Here is a 23,482-nt window from a genome sequence, read left to right on the forward strand (position 1 = left end):
TGCCACACTTTCCGTTCATGCAGATGAACGTTAAGGTAATATACAGAAAAGCGTTGAATAGAAGAGACGTGGTTGCAGATTTACAGGTAGATGAAGCTGTTGAGTTGTGTGGAAACTGAGAGAACTGCGCTCGTATAGTCTGTTGCGCCACACAAGCGCCCACATTAAGTCATTTAAGGTACTTACGAGTTGTTTTTGTTTTCTGGCATGACTGAAGTAATAAAACTGCTGGAAATGGAGCTGAAATGCCGCATCCTATAGGAAAGTCACGCAATCTAAAGAAATTTCCTCCTCATCCACATTTGATCCTTTTTTTGACAGTCAAAAGACTTTGCCCTCGACTGAATGGACTGTTGAGATGGTGAATATTTTACAGAGGGTATGTGTAGGTCGTTCAGGTCTCTGACTCTTCCTTTTGGGTTTTATTGGAGAGGGTGTGGCTGTTCGACTGTCCGACCCTGCTCAGCGCTGCCGAAGGTTTTTTTTTTTTCTGCGTCTCGTCTGAGTTTAGGGAGGGATTCAGCAGCAAATACCAGCACCAAAGTGGGAATTAAATCATATAACAATGTGTGTCTGTGTGTGTGTGTGTGTGTGTGTGTGTGAGCGCCCCTGAGTGTGTTTGCACGTTTTATTCAATGAAAGTCCCGTTAATCCACCCGTCTCCAGGGGGGATTAGAGCGCATGGGACAATTTGGGACTTGATTTTTTTTCCCTCCTCCGTCATTCAGCATTATAATCTGCAAGACAAAACGTTGATTCTTTCATTTACACCCTAGAGATGGAGCCACAAGTGCCAGTTCATGCGCAACATTTGGTGGAGGCGTTTATCCAAAGCGCCTGGCTGTGCCTGGAGTGCAAATATTTTTAGTAGCCAATGCTGATTGGCCCTTCTGATGGGATGTCAAACTCTGACATGCTAATGCAGAACAATCAGTGTGTATGCAAAAACAAATTAGCAAATGTTAAGTTTAACATGACTCCAGTCAGATTTTGGGTACCTGTAAATGAAAGACTCATCTGTATTCAGCCTGTTAGCGTGAACGCCTTATTTGAATGCATGATAAGACTTTGGATTGTCATTTATCATAGCCTGGTTGCTCTCACTCTCTCTTTGTCTTGCTCTAAGTTCAATTCAATCTATCTGTGCCCCTCCATCTTCCCCAGTCACAGTTCCAATAAATTTCCAAACCAAAGTGCTTTATTGGCATGAAAATAGAAAGACATATCAAAGAGGGGAGGGGGGGGGTGTGGTTTGCATTTCTGTTTGTCTCAATCTCTGCATTGCCATCTTTCCTCAGTCTTGCTTCACGTTTCTTGGGCTGTCACACTGCTGAGAGTGACGGTTTGATTCCGACTTGTCTTCAAAGACTTTCACATCCCATTTCCAGGTCCATATTTCCATTTTGAGGAGAGACATGCTTTGATGCTCCATGATTTGTATTCTCAACATGAAACTGACTATTTCACTGAATATATTTGTTTCTTTCATGCAGAGGTAGGGTTCTGCTTAGCATATTTCAATCATCACTCATGTTCTGTTAGTCATGCTTGCAACCATTCTCTGAGAGTGAATATCATTGACAATTATGAATATATGAAATCAGATTTTCCATTGACTATCTCTCTATCCTCATTTTCTCATGCTCATGGCTGAAGACAGATACCCAGCAAATGGATAATGGTTAGAAATGCAGGCTGATTTATAATGGATGGTTGTTTTTCCAACAAATGGCCCAAGGGACCAGGGATGTTGGATGAGACTTTAAACACACGTTAACTCCAGAGAGAGAGAGTTGCCGAGAGACAGATTGGCCAGACATGTACGCGTGAACATGCTTTTTTGTCTCACCCACAGAGACGCTTCGCCTCTGGGCGCCCCCTTTGTGAAAATGCCACATCTATCCATCCCGGCTCTCATTTGATCTCCAGAATTAATCAGAGTGGATCAGCAGGTTTGACATATTGCTGCTAACAGTTTTTTTTGTTTTCCCCTGAGTGGTCACTTAGAGGATGAGGCTAGAGTGCTGGAATCCAGGAGGAAAAGAGGTTTTATGGGGGAGCCTGGTAATTCAGAGAATGAACTGCAATGTGATTGTGTGGTGGGTTCACAGAGATGTGTGTACAATGCTGCAATCATGCAGATATAGGTAAAGCCAAAGTCAAAAGTGGGCAATGTTTGTGCAAGAGTATGTGTTTCTGCCTGCATATATAAGTGTGTATATGATCTTGCATTTGTATCTTTGTTAGGACCAAACTGAAAAGGATATTTTTCTGGTCTTGGCTTCTTGAAAGGGCAGTTGGAGGCTTATATTTTGTTAAACATTAAGTCAAAAATAAAAATTGCGACTAGGAAGCTTGTTGTCAGGTTGTTGGTGTGCGTTAGTGTTAGATGATCGACCAGTGCTTGAACGACCTACTGGCACAACTTTCCAAAACGGAAATGCAATAGACTTCGTCCCAGAATTTTTCTGAATTTCAGAGCCCAGTTCACGCAGAGCTTGACCAGGTGGGTAACAGAGTTAAACACGACCTTGTTCAACCTTCCTTCTCGAGCTCTGTTTGTTCATTCACACCATGTTTGCCTTCGACTGTCCAGTTGTGTGCACTTCTATCCTTGTGGTAAAATTTTATGAGACTTAGTTAGAAAAAACTTTGTACTAACAAGTCTGAGATGACCAATTTATTGTGGATGCTAGTGTTTTCCTTCTGTTGGGGTCTGTTTTGAGCTCTGGATTATATCCATTACGTCTTTCTATTTATTTCATTCAGTTTATTTAGAATCGGTGAGGAACACCTGCTTTTCTTTTCCATCTCTCTCAAATATCTGTACATGTTGGAGTAAATCTTATTATAGATCATAAGAGCACTCTGGTGATCCCAAATTAATCTGACTCGCATAGTTTTCACCCCCCCCCGCCCCTTTTTCCAGTCACATGTCCTTATAAATATAGAAGCATGCCCGTGGTGTGTTTGCACGTTCCTCTACGATTGCGCCTCGTTCTGTCATTCGCCGGAATAGGATTTCATTTTGCTGAATTGCCTCATTCTCTCCTGGCCAAGACACACAAGATTAAAGTGGCAATCAGTCATCAGTGAATCAACAACCAAAACTGTCACCTCCGCTGCCTCTCTGCTCTCTGTAGCCCTGCGAACTGTCATTGGGGTGGGGGGTGACTCACTTATCACCGATGGGAGCTTGAACCTCTGGTGGTGGGTTGGCAGTAGACAAACCTCATCAGTAGTGAATCAATCTTTGTAGCTCCTGCTGCTATGTAGCATTTCTCCCTGCAAATGGAAAACTGAGATAAATATAGACTTCTTGGGTCTGATTACATCTTACAAGTAATGGTGAGGGAATTGTTTGTGTGTGTGTGTGTGTGTGTGTGTGTGTGTGTGTGTGTGTGTGTGTGTTAAATTGGGATTTCCTGGCTTTGACTGGCTCAAAAAGTCTGACCGAATCCTGGATGAGCAAAAGACAAATTTCCTGACCATGAATTTAAGTAACTTTAATTCCCCCTCTAGCTTTTTAAGTTTAAAGTTAGTTATAGAAAACTCTTGTTCCCAAAATGTCTCTCCACCTGTTCTCTTTGGGTTTCTTTTTGATGTTTAAAAGAAGGTTTATTCAAAGTGTGTTGGTTTTGTAAATCAGCAGATGCAGGCAATGCAAAAAGGGTCTAGCTGTAAAAACAAGAGGATGTAGTTTCAAAATGAGATGTCAACTTGTAACCTGCCTGATAAATGATTTAAAATTTAATTCGAGCCATCCAACTGTCCAAAGTAGCACCTCATGGGATTTATTTATCTTCAAATATTGTATTATAACATTGAACATTAGCAAATGGATCTTTGTTCTTTTATTCTTTTGTTCTCTTTGGTTATTGGGAGGATTTCGTTTGGAGAAAATGGGCTAGGTTTTGTCTGGGCTTAACATGGTTCTCCATGATTGACATAGTTGGATGAAAGCTGGAGATATAGAGGGGTAGTGTAATAAATAAATATTTTGATTAAGGGATGTCCTCTCAACCCTTAAACAAATTCAATCACAAATACTCTTTTAAAGACTGTTTTAGTCTTGGTAGGGATTATCCTGTTTATTCGCACAGCTATTGGAGGGAATATCTGAAGAATGGACAAACACACAGGTGTCTGTTTTATCAGATGTTTGATTTGTCAAATGGCCAACTTGGCAACTTTTGTGATTAATCTCATGGCATTTTTGGCCTCTTGCAGGTTTTATTACAAGTTTTTCTTTGCCAACTCAAGGTATCCTTGTTTTCCATCTGCTGTGGTGATATGAAGCCCTTTGACTTGATACTCTACACAGTAGTAATAATTATAGGAATTATTTAAAAGGCAATTTTCTTCTGATTTCCAAAAAAAAAAAAAAAACTTTTACCAAACAATTTTCAACAAAAGAAACAAAAAACATATTTTTCAAATGTGTAGAGGAGGAAATATTCATCAAAACTTAAGTGACTAAATGAGCCCTCTATCATTTCAACTTGGGCTTTTTATTTCATAGTCACTGTATCTTTTAAGTAAGTCGCCCCCATCCATCTTAGGTATTATTATCAGTCATGCTCGCACTTTTGTGTCAGCACAGTGCACTTTAATGAGTCTGAACAGCCACAGCTAAATATCCGTGAATATCCGTTTAAGTTTAAAGTTAGTTATAGAAAACTCTTGTTCCCAAAATGTCTCTCCACCTGTTCTCTTTGGGTTTCTTTTTGATGTTTAAAAGAAGATTTATTCAAAGTGTGTTGGTTTTGTAAATCAGCAGATGCAGGCAATGCAAAAAGGGTCTAGCTGTAAAAACAAGAGGATGTAGTTTCAAAATGAGATGTCAACTTGTAACCTGCCTGATAAATGATTTAAAATTTAATTCGAGCCATCCAACTGTCCAAAGTAACACCTCATGGGATTTATTTATCTTCAAATATTGTATTATAACATTGAACATTAGCAAATGGATCTTTTTTCTTTTATTCTTTTGTTCTCTTTGGTTATTGGGAGGATTTCGTTTGGAGAAAATGGGCTAGGTTTTGTCTGGGCTTAACATGGTTCTCCATGATTGACATAGTTGGATGAAAGCTGGAGTTATAGAGGGGTAGTGTAATAAATAAATATTTTGATTAAGGGATGTCCTCTCAACCCTTAAACAAATTCAATCACAAATACTCTTTTAAAGACTGTTTTAGTCTTGGTAGGGATTATCCTGTTTATTCGCACAGCTATTGGAGGGAATATCTGAAGAATGGACAAACACACAGGTGTCTGTTTTATCAGATGTTTGATTTGTCAAATGGCCAACTTGGCAACTTTTGTGATTAATCTCATGGCATTTTTGGCCTCTTGCAGGTTTTATTACAAGTTTTTCTTTGCCAACTCAAGGTATCCTTGTTTTCCATCTGCTGTGGTGATATGAAGCCCTTTGACTTGATACTCTACACAGTAGTAATAATTATAGGAATTATTTAAAAGGCAATTTCCTTCTGATTTCCAAAAAAAAAAAAAAAAACTTTTACCAAACAATTTTCAACAAAAGAAACAAAAAACATATTTTTCAAATGTGTAGAGGAGGAAATATTCATCAAAACTTAAGTGACTAAATGAGCCCTCTATCATTTCAACTTGGGCTTTTTACTTCATAGTCACCGTATCTTTGAAGTAAGTCGCCCCCATCCATCTTAGGTATTATTATCAGTCATGCTCGCACTTTTGTGTCAGCACAGTGCACTTTAATGAGTCTGAACAGCCACAGCTAAATATCCGTGAACACTAACACGAAAGGCTCTTAAAGCTGTTGAGACCTTTGTGTGCAGGAATGTGGAGCCAGGTACCTACTGTACAAAGAGTGATTTATTGCAAAGACCTTGAATGGCTTTAGAAACCTCAGGAGGTCTGAAAAGGGTTATCTGTGTGGGAGAACAGTAAACATGCCGCAGCGTGATTACCAAAGTTGACACGAGAAAAATAGTAAGTAGGTAGGACAGTGAAGAAGGTCTCCGAAGATTAAGTGAGCGAAACATTGATGGCTTTTATACAACACTTGTACACTTATCATAGCTAGGCAGGGATTTCACAGGTTAAGAAGAAGAAGAAAGAATGATCTTTGTCACTTTGCCCATGTGTATGAGACTGAACACACCTACTAAATATGTATTTTCATTGAGTGAGATTTCTAGAAACACATTCTTTGCTGTTTTTAGAGAGTTATGACAAGTTATTGAGTGGGAGGGAGTTTTTGGAAACTTTTCAGGACATTTCTCCTGCTATGTGTTTTGATCTTCTAAGCTTTACGTTTTACTTGGATGGTCCTAGCACTAGGCAGCATATTTTCCTATCACGTTTATGTCCAAGTCGAAGGTTTCCCTGGCCAATATAAGCTATGGGGCAGTCATAAACTTTTAAACCACAAAATCAGCCAAAAGGGGAACATTGTTTGGACATACTGTCCACGGACTGCATCTGGGACTTGGAGCAGACATAAAAAACACTGGTATCTTTGAAATTAGGTGAAATCATTTTTTGGATGAAATGCTCTTGAATACACAAAGCTGAAAAGCTGTAATATATCCTGTAACTGATCATTTCAAATCAGCTGAACGGTAACACTGTGGGTGAGCCACAAATATTTTTTACCAGAACAGCCGGGGGGTGCAGTTGCATTTCTTCAAGCTCAAATCTCCAGACAGTATGATCTAATTTAAATATGACCAGAATATGAAGCTTTACCTTGGTTTCTCTCTCAGTGTTAAACTTGTTAACGTTTTGCATTTATATCTCATCTCTGACACACTTTGGCTGCTGAATAACTCAATTATGTGGAATCACTGAGCAAACAAGATCGCCTCATTTAAATTCCAGTTTAAGCCAGAGCTTTGTGTTTTTATCCTTTTTACATCTTCAACTTTGCTGCAAGTCAGTGCAGTTCAATTAGTGTAAGATTTATGTGAGGAATGAACTGAATTGACAGCAGCATTGAAAAGTAAAGGGAAAAAAAATAAAGATTAAAACGTGATTGAAAATTGCTGTATATGCCACATACTGACTGAGGTGTCTTATTGCCACCGTGTTTTCAGTGCTGCTGTCTTAAATTTGACTACTAGAGAAACGCTTGTAATGGTGTGAAAGCAGTTAGCATGATAGAGAACGCTATTGTATTAATGTTATTTCTTGTTACACTGCCAAACAAGAGGGGGAAAGCACAGAATCAGGCAGTATCTTTGTCAGGATGCTTTACAATATGAAATCCGAGGTGATACTCTCCCGCCACATTGTGTTGCTACAACTCCCTGCAGTGTCCTTTGAAATCATATGTAAGTGCGAGGTAAAGTGCGAATTACATCCCATATGGCTCCTTTTAAATTTCCCTTCCCGTGCGCTGTGGTTAACACCGTTGTCTGTTCTCATTTATATGTGCCTCTCTGACTGCAGTAATTTTACAGTTTCATTCCAGTTTGATCTCCTTTCAGTGGGACTGTCGCTGGAGAAAGTGAGGAAGACAGACAGTCTAGAGGGAAAATAAGTGTGTGGAATAAAGAGGGACAGGTGAGAGAATGAGACACAGGGGAAAGAGGTGAGAAGTGGATGGAGACGTGTGCATGCTTTATGTTCATGTTAGAGGTGAAAGTCAAGGTCATCAGTAGATCAGATGACACAAATGGCCACTCATGACCACGTGTGTGTATCTAGATAAGAGCTTCAGTCATAAATATCTAAAGGACCAGTTTTTGTATTCTGGAAGTGTGTGTATATGCCACAACCTAAAATTACACAAAAAGACCAAGACCCTTTCCATAACAGTAGCAGTAACTCTATGCAGCATCCATCCAAGAATAAACAGGAACTATAACAGTGCATGCAAGTTCCATAATGTTAAAATTAGGACTAATAAACCAACAAGTAAGAGAAGGTGTTAACTCTGCTTTAAGAGAATGAGCCTTAATAATGCTGTTTGACACTCTTTGCAGGAATTGGCTATTCTATAACACTTTTTAACTAACACATTTGGAATCAGTGCACTGTAGCTGAAAGTGAATATCTGGCAGTTTCTCATTCGGCTGCTTCAGCTGCCGGGTAAGCAGAGCCTCCTCATTTGTCCTAATCATAAGGAACTGTGTTGTATTCCTCCCCCCTTGTAAGATCATATCAGTCTACCTTCCAGGCAGCAGTTTTATCTAGTCAGGCACTATAAAAAAATCATCTGAAAATGGCTTGAGTTTTAATATACAGCCTTTATATAAACTGACAGACTTGAGTCAGTCATCCAAGACTTTTATGTGCTGTGTTTTTTATGCTGTTTTTTTGGACCAGGGACTCTCTTTAGATAATTTAATCAATCAAACAAACAAACATCAATTTATATAGTGCTTAAAAACAAATGTACTTTGTAAACAAAGTGCTTTACAATAGAATAGATAAAATAAACCACAGAAGAACGAGACAGCGGATAGATAAAGATGAGATTGAGAGTAAAAGCCACTAGGAAAAGTATCAAAAGGTGCTACCAGGATCTAAAGGCAATGGTTTAATCACAATTACATTTTCCTTTAGAAATGAGACTATTGATTTAAGGAGAAGAGAGTTCTCACTGAAACATAAAATATGGTAAGACATAAAATCCACATCTCTGTATCTTGTGTTTCAGTGTCATGCTAAAGGCAGACCGATCAAAATGATTTGTTCTGATAGTTGATTTTTGAGCTTATCATCTGTGATTGCTGTAATTTTGGGCTGTTTGACAGATTTTCTCCCCGGTTCATTTTTGCAGCAAACTGGGGTAACCCAACTCTGACTTGCTTTAAAAGACTCTATATAAAAAAAAAAAAAAGTCTGAAATGCTCGCCTGCAGAGCAACATTAGGCTACGAAGAAATCATAATTCAACACAGCAGTTTTCTTGTGTTCTTGCTGTATTCAAAAAACAATATCTGATGCTGCGAATACATTACTTTCTAGTGCTCAAATATCATTTTAACTCCACTTTTCAAACAGATCCAGAAAAAATATTCTCTTATATTTGGGCCAATATGGTAGATGAAGAAAATTATTGGAGTTCCAGCACTTATAGGCGCCGTATTTGTGTCACCGGGTATAAGAATGAATGTTTGAGAACAACTGAGTGAGTTGTTGCCTGAAGTGGACTGTCATGTGACACAGCCCGGTATTATCTGTAGTCATGAAGATTCATGTTTAATCTGTACAGCATGGTTATCATGACAGCACCATTCCTGCATTCATACATGTTATTCATATTCCACTCATTAATCTATGCACTCAAGGTTAAGCGGTCGCCCCTTTGAGTGTGGCTGCAAAGTCGTGTGTTTTGTACCTGCTCCTGCTGTACATCACACCTGGAGTTATCTATGCAGTCACATGAACACACACTTAAGTTACACGACTGTCACAAAAGAAGGCAGCTATGTCAGAAGCGTTTCATGCACCCGTGCACATGCAAACGCACATCAATGTTATTCTTACTGTCAGAGCAGCACACGTGCGTGCACATACACATTAACACATTTAAACACACACCTGTGTTTGCCCCCCCCCTGCCACATGCCACATTCACTGTATGTCCCAAGGGTTCCTGGGGACTGTCACTGTGTGTGTGTGTGTGTGTGTGTGTGTGTGTGTGTGTGTGTGTGTGTGTGTGTGTGTGTGTGTGTGTGTGTGTGCGCGCGCCATGGCTAAGCAGCGTTGAGATTTCTTACAATTCCCTGATGTCATTTGTCAAGTGTTAGAGGAGCTTCAAATATAGATGACTGAGCACACGCAGACTATAAGCCCATTGCATAAATTCAATTAAGTAGCAGGATAAAACATGTAATGTCGAGAGGAAAGATTTTTCCTTCTCCTATGTGCTGTATAGTCCTGTATGCCACTTATTTCTGTTTTTACAGTGATAAGCATGAAAGTGGCAGCTAACCTGTCGGCTCAGGGAAACAATGGATAAACATCCCCCTGCCAACAATTTTCTCCTTTAGTTTTGCCGTAATTCCCGAGTTGCTGTTTTTCCCGACTTCCTCCCTCTTTTCTCCCTCTGATCCCTCCTCTCATTGATTTCTTTTTTCACTACACTCTTCTTTGTTTCTCCCTTCATGATTTCTTGTGTTTCCTTTCCTTTCTCCCTAAATCCCTGTCTAATAATTTGTCTTCTCTGTAGTGGACGTTTTTGTGTCTCCATTCCTCCTTTCACTAGTTTGATCTGCCTTCCTTCACACTTAATGTGTCTTTTTCTTCAGTTTCCTCCCTTCTCCAATGTCCTTTATATGTCCCTTCTCCATCCATCTCTTCTTCATCTGTCCTTTTCTTCCTGTTTAATCTCTCTGTCCTTCTCCTTTTTACCTCCTTGTGTTCTTTCCTACCTTGTGACACATTTCATTCCTTCCCTTCCTCCCACCCTGTTGTCTAATGCCTTCTGGCTTCTCTCCTACACTCCTTCCTTTTCTCCAGACTCTCCTGGTGTTTTCCAATTTCTTCATCCTCTTGGCTGCCTTCACTTGTACCTCCTATGTTGTATCTGTTTTCTTTCATCCTCCATTAATTGTTCCACTCTTTTTCCTTGTCATTTTATCCTCTACTCATTCATTCATCTGTCTGCCCTTTCATTCCGCTCATGCCCAAGTTTTCCTTCCCTCATGCCTTGCCTTTCTTTCTCTCCTTGTGAACACTGTCGTTTCTACCCTGTCTCTTTGTCTTCCCCTCCCTTTTTTCCTCTCCTCTTCTTCGTTACCTTCCTCTCATGTTCTGTATTCCACTCGCCTCTTGTCTCTCTCCTGAGCTCTTAAGGAACGGTGCCGCAGTGTAACTGAGGCTGATACAGTTGCTACACACAGTTCCCGTTCTCACTCGCACTCACGCGGTCTCAGGGTAGCCTTCCTTTGAAGGTGATGTGCTTTGGGGATTTGCCTGTTCCACTGCTATTTGACAGTTTGACACACTCCGACTGCCATATATGCTGCCAAGTGCAGTTTACCAGCTAAAATACTCTATTGCTTGTCAGTTTATCAGCTTCACAACTCCTTCACCCTCTGCTTTGCTCTTTCTCTCTCTCTCTCACTCTCACACACACACACACACACACACACACTCATTAAAGTGTGAATGGCTGAAGGTGCAGAAAATGGCGATAAGCCCAGCATCATTTGCTAACCAGACAGTATGTAACACCCTTTCCAGCAACATTAAACCACAATATAAAAACTCCATTAAACCACCTTCAGCGAGTCTATTAATCACAGGCGCTTAACCTTTGATGATGTCACTCAGAGACACACACTCCCATTTACAGATTTTTTGGGTCGTGGACTGTTCAGTCCTGGTACATAGCCTTTGCATTGATTTTCTTCTCACAGCCCAGTGTGCTGGACTAGCTGAAATTTAAAAAGGTGATGTTGAAGTGCTGGCTGGCAGAAATTGAGAGTTATTCATGTGCAGCTGAGAGGCCAGGCGATCTGTGGGTCAATGGCTAAAACCTGGAGTGACTCAAAAAGGCTAAATACAATTGAGCACGGCAGTGGCTGGTGCTACATGCTGTTTGCTAAGTGTGAGATACAGAGTAGATTTCAGCCATCAGATTCTTTGAGGGAGGAAACAGAAGCAGAGCTGTAGCTTTGTGTTCTTCTTTAAAAAATGACAAACTTGAACTTAGGGGGGGTTTTTCTAATAATGTGATGTTTATCTATGCTTAATTTTCATCTAGAGGACGTACAGTGTTAATGAATCACTGTCATTATTTGAGCTTATCTGGACTGCTTTCTTGTTGCTTTAGAACAATTTGTTTCAGCACTACTAGATCTTTATTTCAGCTTCAGCTACTGTGTGAACAAACATGCTGCAGTTGATTTCTCTGTGATTGTTGGACATCGGTAAACTTCTAAAAAATCATAACATAATAATTACACAAAAAATGAATGAACAAAATGGCAAAATTAACATAACCAGTGGCTGCACTTTAGGGTGAACTTTAGTCCCTTGTTCCTGTGGACCTGCCCAACAGTAGAGAGAAGTACAACAGAAGGGAATTGCTGGAAAAGGGCACTTGTGTTCAGGCGACTGTGTATGGATAAAAGGCAAGACCCCATAAGATTAGCATGTGGCATGTAGTAATGTTTTTCAGTTTGAATGTTGGATTAAGGGTTTAAATTGCAGTTTTCTGTGCTCGCTATACTCTGTCTTGATTTAAACACCAACACCAAGGCACAGCTTGAAATCCTCAGAAATGTTTCTTTCTTTTCTCCAGGATTGATTTGGGTTTGCCTACCAAAGCAGAGCTGCCTAATATTCCCAAAAGTCAAATCCCCTCTACATCTGGCCCCCAGCCAGACCAAAGCAAATGCTCAGACAGTATCTGGAAGGGCTTAGGAAGATTTCAGCTCCTGCTTTATGTCTTTGGCAGTCTACTACACAAGTGTATGCTTTGGTTTGTGATGCGTGAAGACTAAAGGGAAATCCTTGAAACTTCCAGACTTGGACTTGCAAACTCAAAAAAACAAACAACAAAAAGAAATGAACTTGTCTAGTGATTCCTATCAGGGTTATAGTCTGAAAACACAGTCTGTGCACACACATACACATGCCCTCTGCAGTAGCATACTACCATTTACCATCATCCCGACACTGTAAACCTCTTTCTATTCTAACCATCTATTTATAACCATGAGTACATGGAAGTTTTTTTTTAGATGTAATACCAACCATGTTGTAATTAATGTGCTGCATTGCTTTTTGTCTTTATCGAAAGAAAGAGGAGGAAAGTAAATTACAAGGAAAAAGAAATGAACAAAAAGACAGAAAATTCAGTTTGTTTGTTTTTTTTTATCTGCAAATCAATGTGTCATGTAATTCACTGTTTTGGAATTACATAAAGACACAAGGGCAAGCAGTGAAGGAGAGAGAAAACAACAGATGGTGAGAGAAAGGAGATTGACTGAGGGAATGCCAAGGGCAATGAATCAAAGAAATAGATTACAAATAACAGAAAATACAAAGGAAATTGAGACAGACAGATGAAACTAAACATCAACCAAGGTCTTTTCAAAGTAACATCGGAGCAGATCTGTCACTCCGAACAAAAACTGTCCTCTGGAGCCTGCTGAAAAAAAATGCTTTTATCAAGAAAAGAAAACTATGTTATATAAATACTGTAAGTACATCTAAACAAATTTTTTATTTGATTTGACTCCTGTAGCTGCTGTTTAATTTGAAAAGTGACATTCTGTCACTTTATGAGGCTGATGCCATTAAGACGTTTTACTCCTCCAGCAGATGTAAAGCGATGTTAGCATTAGGTCTCATTTTAAGCCGTGTTTATGTCCACTTCTGGCTAAACTAGTTTGAAAATTAGGCTAATAATGATAATATTAAGTTATGAACTAAATGCTGAATACTAAATGTTTTCACCTAGCTGCAGACAGAACCTTTGCATGCAGTGTCCAAAGTGTACCTGCAGCATTACTCTGAGCCCTTTATTTGTGTTAAACCTTCACAGAAATGGACTTTGTGAGATAAATCTGTGTCTGTGAAATTACAAAAGAGAAGGATGGAGGTAGAACAAGGATGTAAAGAGTCATGCTTGTTTTGAAGCCATTTTGGTAAGTGTTAGCAGTCTGGATTATGTGCATCACATGCCAGGCAAGCTGTTGCAGCGGTATAGTGATGTCTCTATAATCAGACTTCTATAGGCAGCCGATGTAACTTAACATGACAGTGACAGTTCCTCAATTCTTGCTCCCCACTGCAGCTGATGGAAACAGCCCCGGCTGCTTAGAGCAGCAAAAGTAAATCTGATGATGATATCATTCGGTGTTAGGGAGTAAAAGATTTATTGATTTCAAACCTGCAATACTAGCCTTCACTCCTCTTTTTCCTGCTTTCCTTCTCATTGATTTTTCTCTCTACATCTCTCCTCAACTTCATCCAACTTCTCACTTTCAACTCAAGCTCCTTCCACAATCTCTACACTTTTGTACCTTATTCGTCTATTGTTATCCTTTCATATATCCCCTTAGCCAGCTTTCTCTTTCTCACCCTTACGTGCCTTGTCTTTACTAGTCTATAAATCCTAACCTGGTGTCTGTAAGAGAATAAAAGACCCGAGTGTTGAAAGCCAGCCAGATGAATTTTTCTTTTCATTCCCGCCACTCAGGGATTGTATACTTCAGCTCGCCCGGAGGCACAGACAGCTCAGGAGAAGGCGGCGCGGAGGAGGAGATAAGAAATTGGTCCGCTCTTTGTGACTTTCTTATTTGCACTCATTTGTCTTCCCCTAACAAAATTATTTGTGTGATTCTATCAATTTGGCTATTATCAGTTTACCCCACCTACTGCTGCATGTGTTGCTGTATTACACAGGGTCGGAGTTTTAGTTTAAAGTCAGTAAAGAAATATGCATTGGGTGAAACACAAATGAGTAAACAAATGTTTCAGATGGCAATATTGAAAGCAGTTCACTACTATTTCTTTTCAAAATAAATGATGGGGCTCAGGCATTTGACCAACTAAGATAAACTGCAAAAATAAATTGACAGACTTACCAAGCCTGGACTTATTGCACCAGTGGTTTAGTGTGTTAGAATGATAACATCGACTAATTAGCACTAAAACAATAAGTGCACCTACAGTAAGGTTGATGAGGGTGTTATTAGTTTTGTAGGTATTTGGTCATGGACTTACTATCTTTTTGAGTCATATCAATATATAAGTAATCTATGATTCTATCACAATTTGTGGCAGCATAAAGTTAACTTCATCTCCGATTGAAGTTAATGAAGAAATGTGACATGTCAATACATAGCCCTAAGGCAACTGAGAGAAACTTATGTAATTACTAAGATCCAAATTCTTTACTTCTATAGGTAGAAGATTATACAATATGATATTTCAGACTTTGCATAGTATTCCAGGAACTGACAGACGCAATGGGACCTTTGTCATTGTACAAAATGTCAGTATATTAAGTAAGGCTGTCTGAGCGGATCAGCGAGTTTGGCTGGGAGTTAAAGTGACATCATCAACAGTCTCCTGGTGCCAAGTTCCCACAATGCCCCTGGGTGCTGTTCACTCGGTCTCCACCACTGAGACGCACACGTTCGAGTGTGGGTGTTTGCGTTGGTGTATGAACTGACGGTGAGGCATCTGTCTTCCTGTGTTTTCTAGACACTTTTTTACTGTGACATTAGCTAAAAAAACAGCTTTGAAAGAACCTGCCCACAATTAAGGTTTCCTCACACACCTACTGTGATCCTAAGGCCCTTACTTTAATGTCTAACTCCTGCCCTTACTCTAACCCTATAACTCTGTATACCTGTGTAACCATAGAGCTATATAGGCAAAGCTCCACACACACAAACACACACAAACAAGCAAAAAGAGTGTGAGATGAGAGACAGACATGACCGTGTTCATGTAAATGGAAATCCACAGACACAAACACACACACACACACACCAAAGCCCCAGTTGAACCCCATGCTCCTGTTTGACAGGGTGAAACTGACAGGCTAAGACCTTTACTGTATGTAGGTCTCTGAGTCAGTGTGCGTATGTGTGTGTGCATGCGTCACCACCTGGCCCTGGCTGTGTGAACAGATGCTTGGTGTCTGCCCCTTACTGCCATCGTCTATATATACAGCCAGACAAACATATTTTTACACACACTCTGACAGAGGGAAAAACATAAACTCTGTGCATACACTTCCCAGCATTCCAATCTGGGTGGTCATTGTTTTTTCCAGCATTTCTACTCATCTGTTTATATTATTGCTAGATCCATTAGGAAGAGAATTTCAAGGAACAGTTCTGCTTAATACAAAACTGAAATCATCCTAGATGTCAGTGACAGGACGCCTAGATGAGAGATGGAAGAAGATATAAAACGGTTTACGTAGATTTTAAAGATGGAATGAAAACCTGGTTGTTCCTTTACCAGTTTTTTCCACCAGTGTTCTCCTCATGCCAAAGCTACAGGAGGCAGAACAAACCTAATCACTATTAGCATGGCAGTTTTATCCTGAACACCAATTAGCAGCTTTTGTTGGCTATGAAAAAGTCTGGAAATCATCATAATTTGGCAATCATCTCTCTGAGGTGTGAGATTTTAAAGCAACCGCTAAAAGAGCTCCAAAGACGCCAGATCATCCGTGGGCAAGCGGCAGGTGGATTGCCAATAAATGCCATTAGCAACCATATGGAAACTCATGACTACGTGCCAAATAGAAGTTATAATTAGCAGGTCTCCAACAGTAGACTGGCTACTTATTTTGTCTGCACACAGTAAAAGATGGTCAGGTAAAAAAGGAAAAAACTGTGGTTTACTTTTGACGCTGTGGTGAATTAGTCTTTGTGTGTTTGTCAATCTGTACAGGTAAGAATACCTTTCAGTATTTAACTTATATTTATATAAGTTTATATAATTTTATATTTTATAAAATATAAGATTATTATATTGTCAGTTATTATTAAATATAAACTTAATTTTAAGTCTATATAATATATAATATATTTATATACTTATATATTTAACTTATACTTTGATTAATTTAATTATAATTTACAGTAACTGTTGTCCAGAACCTTTTAGAAACACATCCTTCCACTAAATGTGTATTAATCCCTCGCTGAAAATAGTTCCCCCAGAAATGCACTGTTTACTCCTAACTGAATCATATGAACAAAGAGTGTCATTTGTCATAATGACTTAATCTGAGCCTCTCCTGCACATCCATCTACCCCCTCATCCATCTGTTCTCCTTTTATCTCTTGTAGGTTCAAATATTTGCGGCTGCAGGGAAATGCTTTGTGGCAGGAAATTATGGTAAATATGAGCATCACGATATGAAATGGCTTTACCTGACTGTAGTTTGGGCATGCCAGCCTCACTTCAGTCATTGCCTGTATTTCATTTTAATTTTTTGCACGTTTTTCTTCATCAGAGAGACTCTCATCTTTGTTTCACTATGTGTGTACCATCTACAGTCCACCCATGTCTTCTATCATTAGGCTCTAGATTATAGTCTTTTTCTCACTTTAATTTTGGCGTAGGGACTTCTTCGCCCCGTGTTTTACACAAGCACGCAAACACACTGACTCACACTCATAACTTTTATTTGGTACAAGGGCATCTTTTGATAGTGCTCCTCATTGTTGTACTGATATTATCCATACCAGAGCAAATGAAAAACAAGTGTTCAAAGAAAAATTTGATATTTAAAAAAAAAAAAAAGACATAAACGGTATTTCAGTGTTTTCTATAATTTCATCCTCTTATCAGGACACATACACACGTTCATACCCACATTTGTTTCACTTTTGCACTCTGGTTTGTTTTGAAGGATTAGCGTTATCTGTTGTGTTTGTCCCTGCCTTCCTACACCACCCACCTTCACACTGTAGAGGTAGATAACTTTATTAGCAATTTTACACGAGGTAATTGGATCCCAGGTTTTCACATTTGCCTGCAACACAAACAAATCTCTTCCTCTGGATGAGTCAAAGTGAGCTGTAAGGCAGCACCTGAATACATGATGGAGAGGTCAGCGTTTTGTTGAAGGGCACTTCACTAACTCCTGAGCACTGCAGGGGATAAAATGGCAGTTCATTTTTTAAAGGGGCATTTAAATTTGAAGTTATCAAATCACTATTTCAAGCAGGTTTGTCAAATTAGTTTTCGTGGCATATGGCAGCATTTGTCAAGCAGAGTTGTAGCTCTGTGGCATATGTTTTGATTGTTTCTTCAGGATGCTGCCCTTGACACACTATATAATTTAGCATATTTTGATTAATGCACCTGCAGCACAGAAAAGTTTTGGGGTTGCTTTGAAAACTCAGAACCAGACAAGCAGCTTTTGTTATTTTAAATGTTTTCTATTAGTAATAGAGTTGAGAGGTATCATACTTATCATTATAGTTATCTTTACTCTTGCATACTTAATAATAAATTTTACACTGAAACTTAATTTTTTAGAATTTTTTTATGTGTGATTGAACTATATGATTATATGATACACCTGAAACACCGTCCAAAGACATGCAGGTTAGGTTGACTGGTAACTCTTAAGTTCCCCTTAGGTGTAAATGTGAATGGGAGTGGTTTTCTGTCTCTGTGTTTCAAGCCTGAGATAGACTGGTGTCCCATCCACAGTGTGCCCCCACTTCCCCATAGGATAAGCAATATGGCTAATGGATGGATTAATTAGTATGTCAGTAAGCTCTCAACATTTCATGACCAGATTACACAAGAGGATCATTATTTCCCTCACTGAATGTAAAGCATTTTAAAAACATGTAATTACACATAGTTAATTCTCTGTCAGCCTGGTGTTGGTGTCCTTGATCTCTGTCTTTGTTGTTATGAGATATATATGTGTGTGCGTGCGTGCGTGCGTGTGTGTGTGTGCGTGTGTGTGTGTGTGTGTGCGTGCGTGTGTGTGTGTGTGTGTGTCTCCTGACTCATTATACCTGGCAATATACTGTATGTAGCTGAGCAAATATCAAAACGATGGTCTAAAAGGAAAAAGAGTCTGAACGTGAAGTCAGTAAAGTGAGTAATAACCTTTGGAAGAGTATAAGAGTGACAGGATGATTAGATGCAGCAAATTCAGGGAAAAAAATTAAACATTAAGGGCAAAATAAATAAAGGGAGGAGTGAAAGCACTAGATGAACGAAGGCGGTTTGTAGACAAAGTGGCAGGGTGAATGAATGACACAAAGTGCTGGACAAAGGATGATGGGGAAAGTGACTGATGGTGGAAATAATTGGGTGATGGAAAGAGGCAGGGTTTTGTCCAAAGTGTCCTTTCCATTGCACTTTGCATTGAATACATCATGTGCCCCATCATATATTTTGTCGTCGTGCCACAAAGATGAATCCCCATATGTTTATAGCTCTTCACAAGCAAAGTGACTCCAGTTTGTGAAAAACAAAAGCATGGGAGAAGAGAAGGAGTGACGGAGAGAGAAGGTAGAAAAAAACCTTATGAATGAAATGAGCAACAACAGCAGGGCTGAGAAAAGACTAATCAAGGAGGGACATGGCAGATGAAGGCTCAGCGCTGAGGGAATCGCAATGAAGCTGTGATTTGGAGGAGTGAATAAACAGCTAAAGTGATGAAGGTATGGACAGCCAAAGAGATAAATCAAATGATGATGAGGTGGAGAAAGACGATGAGCCGACAAATGAGAGAGAGGTGATGTCACAAGGAAGGAAAGGAAAATGATGGAGAGATGGAAGAGCCGAGGGAACAGACGGATTGAGTGTCACTTCAATTTTCAAAACATTTCAGCAGCAAAATCAGCAATACTGAAATCATAGAATCATACAATCGTAGTTATTATAAAGTATATGTGTATACAGTATTAAGTCACAAAAATCATTTAATCAGAAACTATTTGTTCCTCATGAAAAGTCTAATGAAAACAAGCTCCAAACACTAAAAACAGGCATCTTTTTATATTAATCCATTCTTTTTGTCACCCTGCTCTTCTGTTTAGTACTTCCACATCGGTTTCCTTCCTGTTGAGGTCACTCCTTGCAGTCTCGCCAGCTACGGCAGTCGCCTGTATCCTACGTGAGATGACAAACAAAGACTTGCATGACTTTATTTAGCCTGGACTTGTCCTAAAAGAGTGTGAAACAGCGTAGAGGAGCTAAGCATTGAAGTTCATTGTCGATTCTGGGCTCAGTATGTGTGACAAAATGATCTCAGCTCACTCAGTCACTGCAGCATCGCACAGCTCCACATTTCAGCTTTCTGCATAAATCAAAGGTAAATCCACCTTGGGCCCTGTTTCCCAAAGCCCATAGATGTGAGTCTCTCCATGTTTACTGGCTGATCCCTGCCTCTTGTCTCCCTGCTCTTCTAACGTGTTGATTTGACCTCACACAATATTTAAAACAACAATTCAGCAGCTGCTCCTGCACCCTCTTCACACCTAACACCTCAAGCTCCTGGCAGTCTAACAAAAGATGTTCCGCTCTTAAATGTGACACTCACCCCCTGCAGAGATGTAAAGGTGCATTGTGTTTGCCTGTGCAGTCTTTCTGAGTAAACAATTGCAAATCAAGGTTTCTTAATTACTTCTGCTCTTTAACTTCATCTCTATCAAAAAAAGTGTCAGTCAGGATAAATGCAGGAAGGAGTATTTCCGCAGTGATTAATGCTGTCTGCATTACTGATGCACAGTGAAGACATGGAGAAGGGCTTTATCAAGAGTATCAATAATATCTCCCCTGGGAGTGATCAGCTTGAGGCAAAATGTTGATTACAAGGTTAAGTTTATAAGCCGGTTAATAAGGTTTTGTTTAATCACAGCTTTATAGCTCTAAAGAAACTATTACATTTCTTGCACTGTGGTGAATCACTTTCATAGTTGTTTATTTTCACCACATATAGAGGTAGATCTGAGTGTATACAAAGAGGGTGGTTTTTGTCTGTTGGATAATATGTTTTCCCTGTTGGTCATAATGTTCTTGCATGACAACCAGTTGCCTGACCAAGTACCTGTTGCAAACACATCGTCTTCTCACCAATGCTGATTACCTTGATCAAAAGGGAGAGAGATGACAGCATACACCTCTGCATAGATTTGAGCATGGCTAATACCTTACAGTAAAGGAGGATAAGGAGGATACTGACACACTGAGCCAACATTTGTATATATCTTGTCGGCCAGTCCGGGTTTGAGTGAGTTATGAGTCAAGGATAATGAAGGACTATGACTTTTGTTCAAAATGGGGCAATTGGGCACCACATAATACTCTTTGAGCTGTGTGGCCCTCACTGCTACACCCGTTGTTGACTTAGTTGATAAGCTAGCTATATCAGCTTACTTATGTAACTTCCACCTGTTTTTAGAGCCTGTATCTGTCCCTTTCAAAATGTTCCCTTGTGTCTGAAGGGTATCGAACAGCTCCCCCATCTCTGCTTGACTGTATGCCGAGTATTCACAGCTGCCGAGTGCCTGTTAAGGCTTATAGCACATTGCAGCTCTGCTTAAGAACCATTCATATTTGGTTCATGTATCTGCACAGATGTTAGGCTTGCACAAAACACAATCACTGCTTGTTTGTGAGCATTGAACTATGGAAACAACTCATCAGATTTGCATTTATACATCTGATGCTTCCAGTACTGGACATGTCTGCCTTCACTGTCTTATGAGAGTAAACATTAACATAAATGACTTCTGCACTGATCTGGTGAAACGCATCCAGCTGTGAAGTATTAATACAGATTAGAGGCCACTATCTCCTGATTATTGTCAGCAGCTGATGCCAACCAGTTACTCCAGCACTAAAACTACCTAAAAATTCTTACCAATTTACTGACTGCAGTTTTCACATTCCAGGAGCTTTAAAAAGACGTAGGTTATCAACATACTTTACCCTCAAGTCTTGTGTTTGATGCAGCGTTTATTACCCTTCAGGTATGGCCTCAAGTGTTCCATCAAAACTTTTTAATCTGGCTGTAGCAGATTTCTCAGCTTCACCAGTGCGGACCAACCACTAGAGGAAGGAAGATTAATAGAGAAAAGGCAGGGGTAGGGTGGAAATAATGAGGAGAAAAATTCAGGAGTCGATGGAGAAATAAATGATGGACATTGGAGGAGCAGGGAAGAGGACTGGAGAGATAGAAGATGAGCATGAACGGAATATATATGCAGGAGGAAGAAGAGATAGTGAGGAGGGAGATGATGAAGAGGATTGGAGAGATTTGGAGGGAAAGCTCAGGGAATGGAAGAGGATAAAAGCAGAAATGGACGATGGATTGGAAATATGTGGGTTGAAGAGCAATAGCAAAGGGAGTGAAAGGGAAAGAGCAATCAGAGAAACATTGTTAGTGGCATAGTCCATCATTCTCAGAAATGCAACATATATTTCAGTCTAGCTAATTGTAGTAAACATGGGGTCATTTTGGAATTTTTTTGATCGTGGATCTGTTTTAGATAAATAGTACATTTGTTGGAGATTTGGCAGCTGTATCAAAGTACACATAAAAATGTGGATGGAAGCTTTTCTGTTGACAGACTCTAGGCAGAAAACACAAGTAGAACATAAGTCTGATGCAAAAGGAGGAGGAGTCACTTGGGATGAGCTGGGAATAAACTGGGAAGAAAAGGGAAATCAGAAGGAAATGAATAGACAGAGAACATGCATCGGACAGACAGACAGACAGTAAACATACAGCAAGAGGCAGCTGGTCAGAGGATCAAAAGGAAAGAAAGATGTTGAGTGGAGATAATGGAGGAAAGAATGGACCAGAGGCAGAATAATTGAATCGAATTAACAACAAACCAAAAGCTACAAAAGGTTACCTGACGAGATGGTGTTTTAGTATTTAGATCTTCTATGACCAATTTTCCAAGATCGTCAGTGCTCATCATTCGTAAGTAGTGTGTTCAGCTAAGATGGGATGACAGTGATGTTGGAGAGGAGGCGAAGGACGTCTGATAGCGGCTGATGAGCTCTCCAGTTAAGAGAATCAATGGAGAGGAACATGTTTGACCTTTCACCTTGGAGTGTCACTCAGAATTGGCTGTACCCTCTTAGACAGACAGAGCGTAAAGTCTTCAGTCCTCCCATTGTCTACAAGTGCTGTGCCTGGATCTGTGTGTTTAACAGCACTTTCTCTCCCACACTCACTCTGTCTATCATCGTATGGACATCCCCACTGTGTATCTTTCCCCCTCTCATTCAAAGTGTCATGTACTGAAGTGGACTAGCAGACTGTGCTGGTGGTGCATGATGAGAAGGGAGGAGGTTTGACACCGAGCTACACAGTTTGGTTTCTTTCTCCTGCCTCCAATATGGATTTGACGTACATGTTCTTCCTCATTCTCTCTCTATCTCTCTCTCTCCACTATTCCTGATTATCTCCCAATTGCACGTGCTAGTAAGACCTGCATACATGCCTGAGTGGCCACACGCACATATGCAGGCACGTGCGCTGCAGGTTTCCCTCAGGTATTTTTAGTCATGCTAATCTCTTTGTTTTATCCCAGCAATCACACAATGCTGCAGTTATGTGTGTGTGTGTGTGTGTGTGTGTGTGTGTGTGTGTGTGGGTGTACGGTCATTCGTATGAGTGTATAATGTACACTAGTCTTTTCCTTCGGTGGATTCATCAGTACTTCAGGTCAGTACAAGAGTTGTTCTCGATTTCCAACCATACCAAACATTATTCAAGCATTAACTGTCACATCAAGCAGACTAATACTAATACTGACTGAAGGTGTGATGATTAACTGAAACTGTGATAGCAGCTATTTGTTATGGCAACAAAACGTGTTATAGAGAGAGAGACAGCCAGACATGCAGAGAGGGAGAGCAGGAGCAGACAGTAAAGGAGCAGTCAAAACGCATATGGAGGCTCATTAGTCTGTACGTTTCCACTGAGGCCAGCTATTGTAAATGGAATCCAATACTTCATCTCTAATAGCCATGCACTCACGCAAACACAATGCAGCATAATGGTTATTGAC

The sequence above is a fragment of the Mastacembelus armatus genome, chromosome 18, assembly GCF_900324485.2.
Source record: "Mastacembelus armatus chromosome 18, fMasArm1.2, whole genome shotgun sequence".
NCBI lineage: Eukaryota > Metazoa > Chordata > Actinopteri > Synbranchiformes > Mastacembelidae > Mastacembelus > Mastacembelus armatus.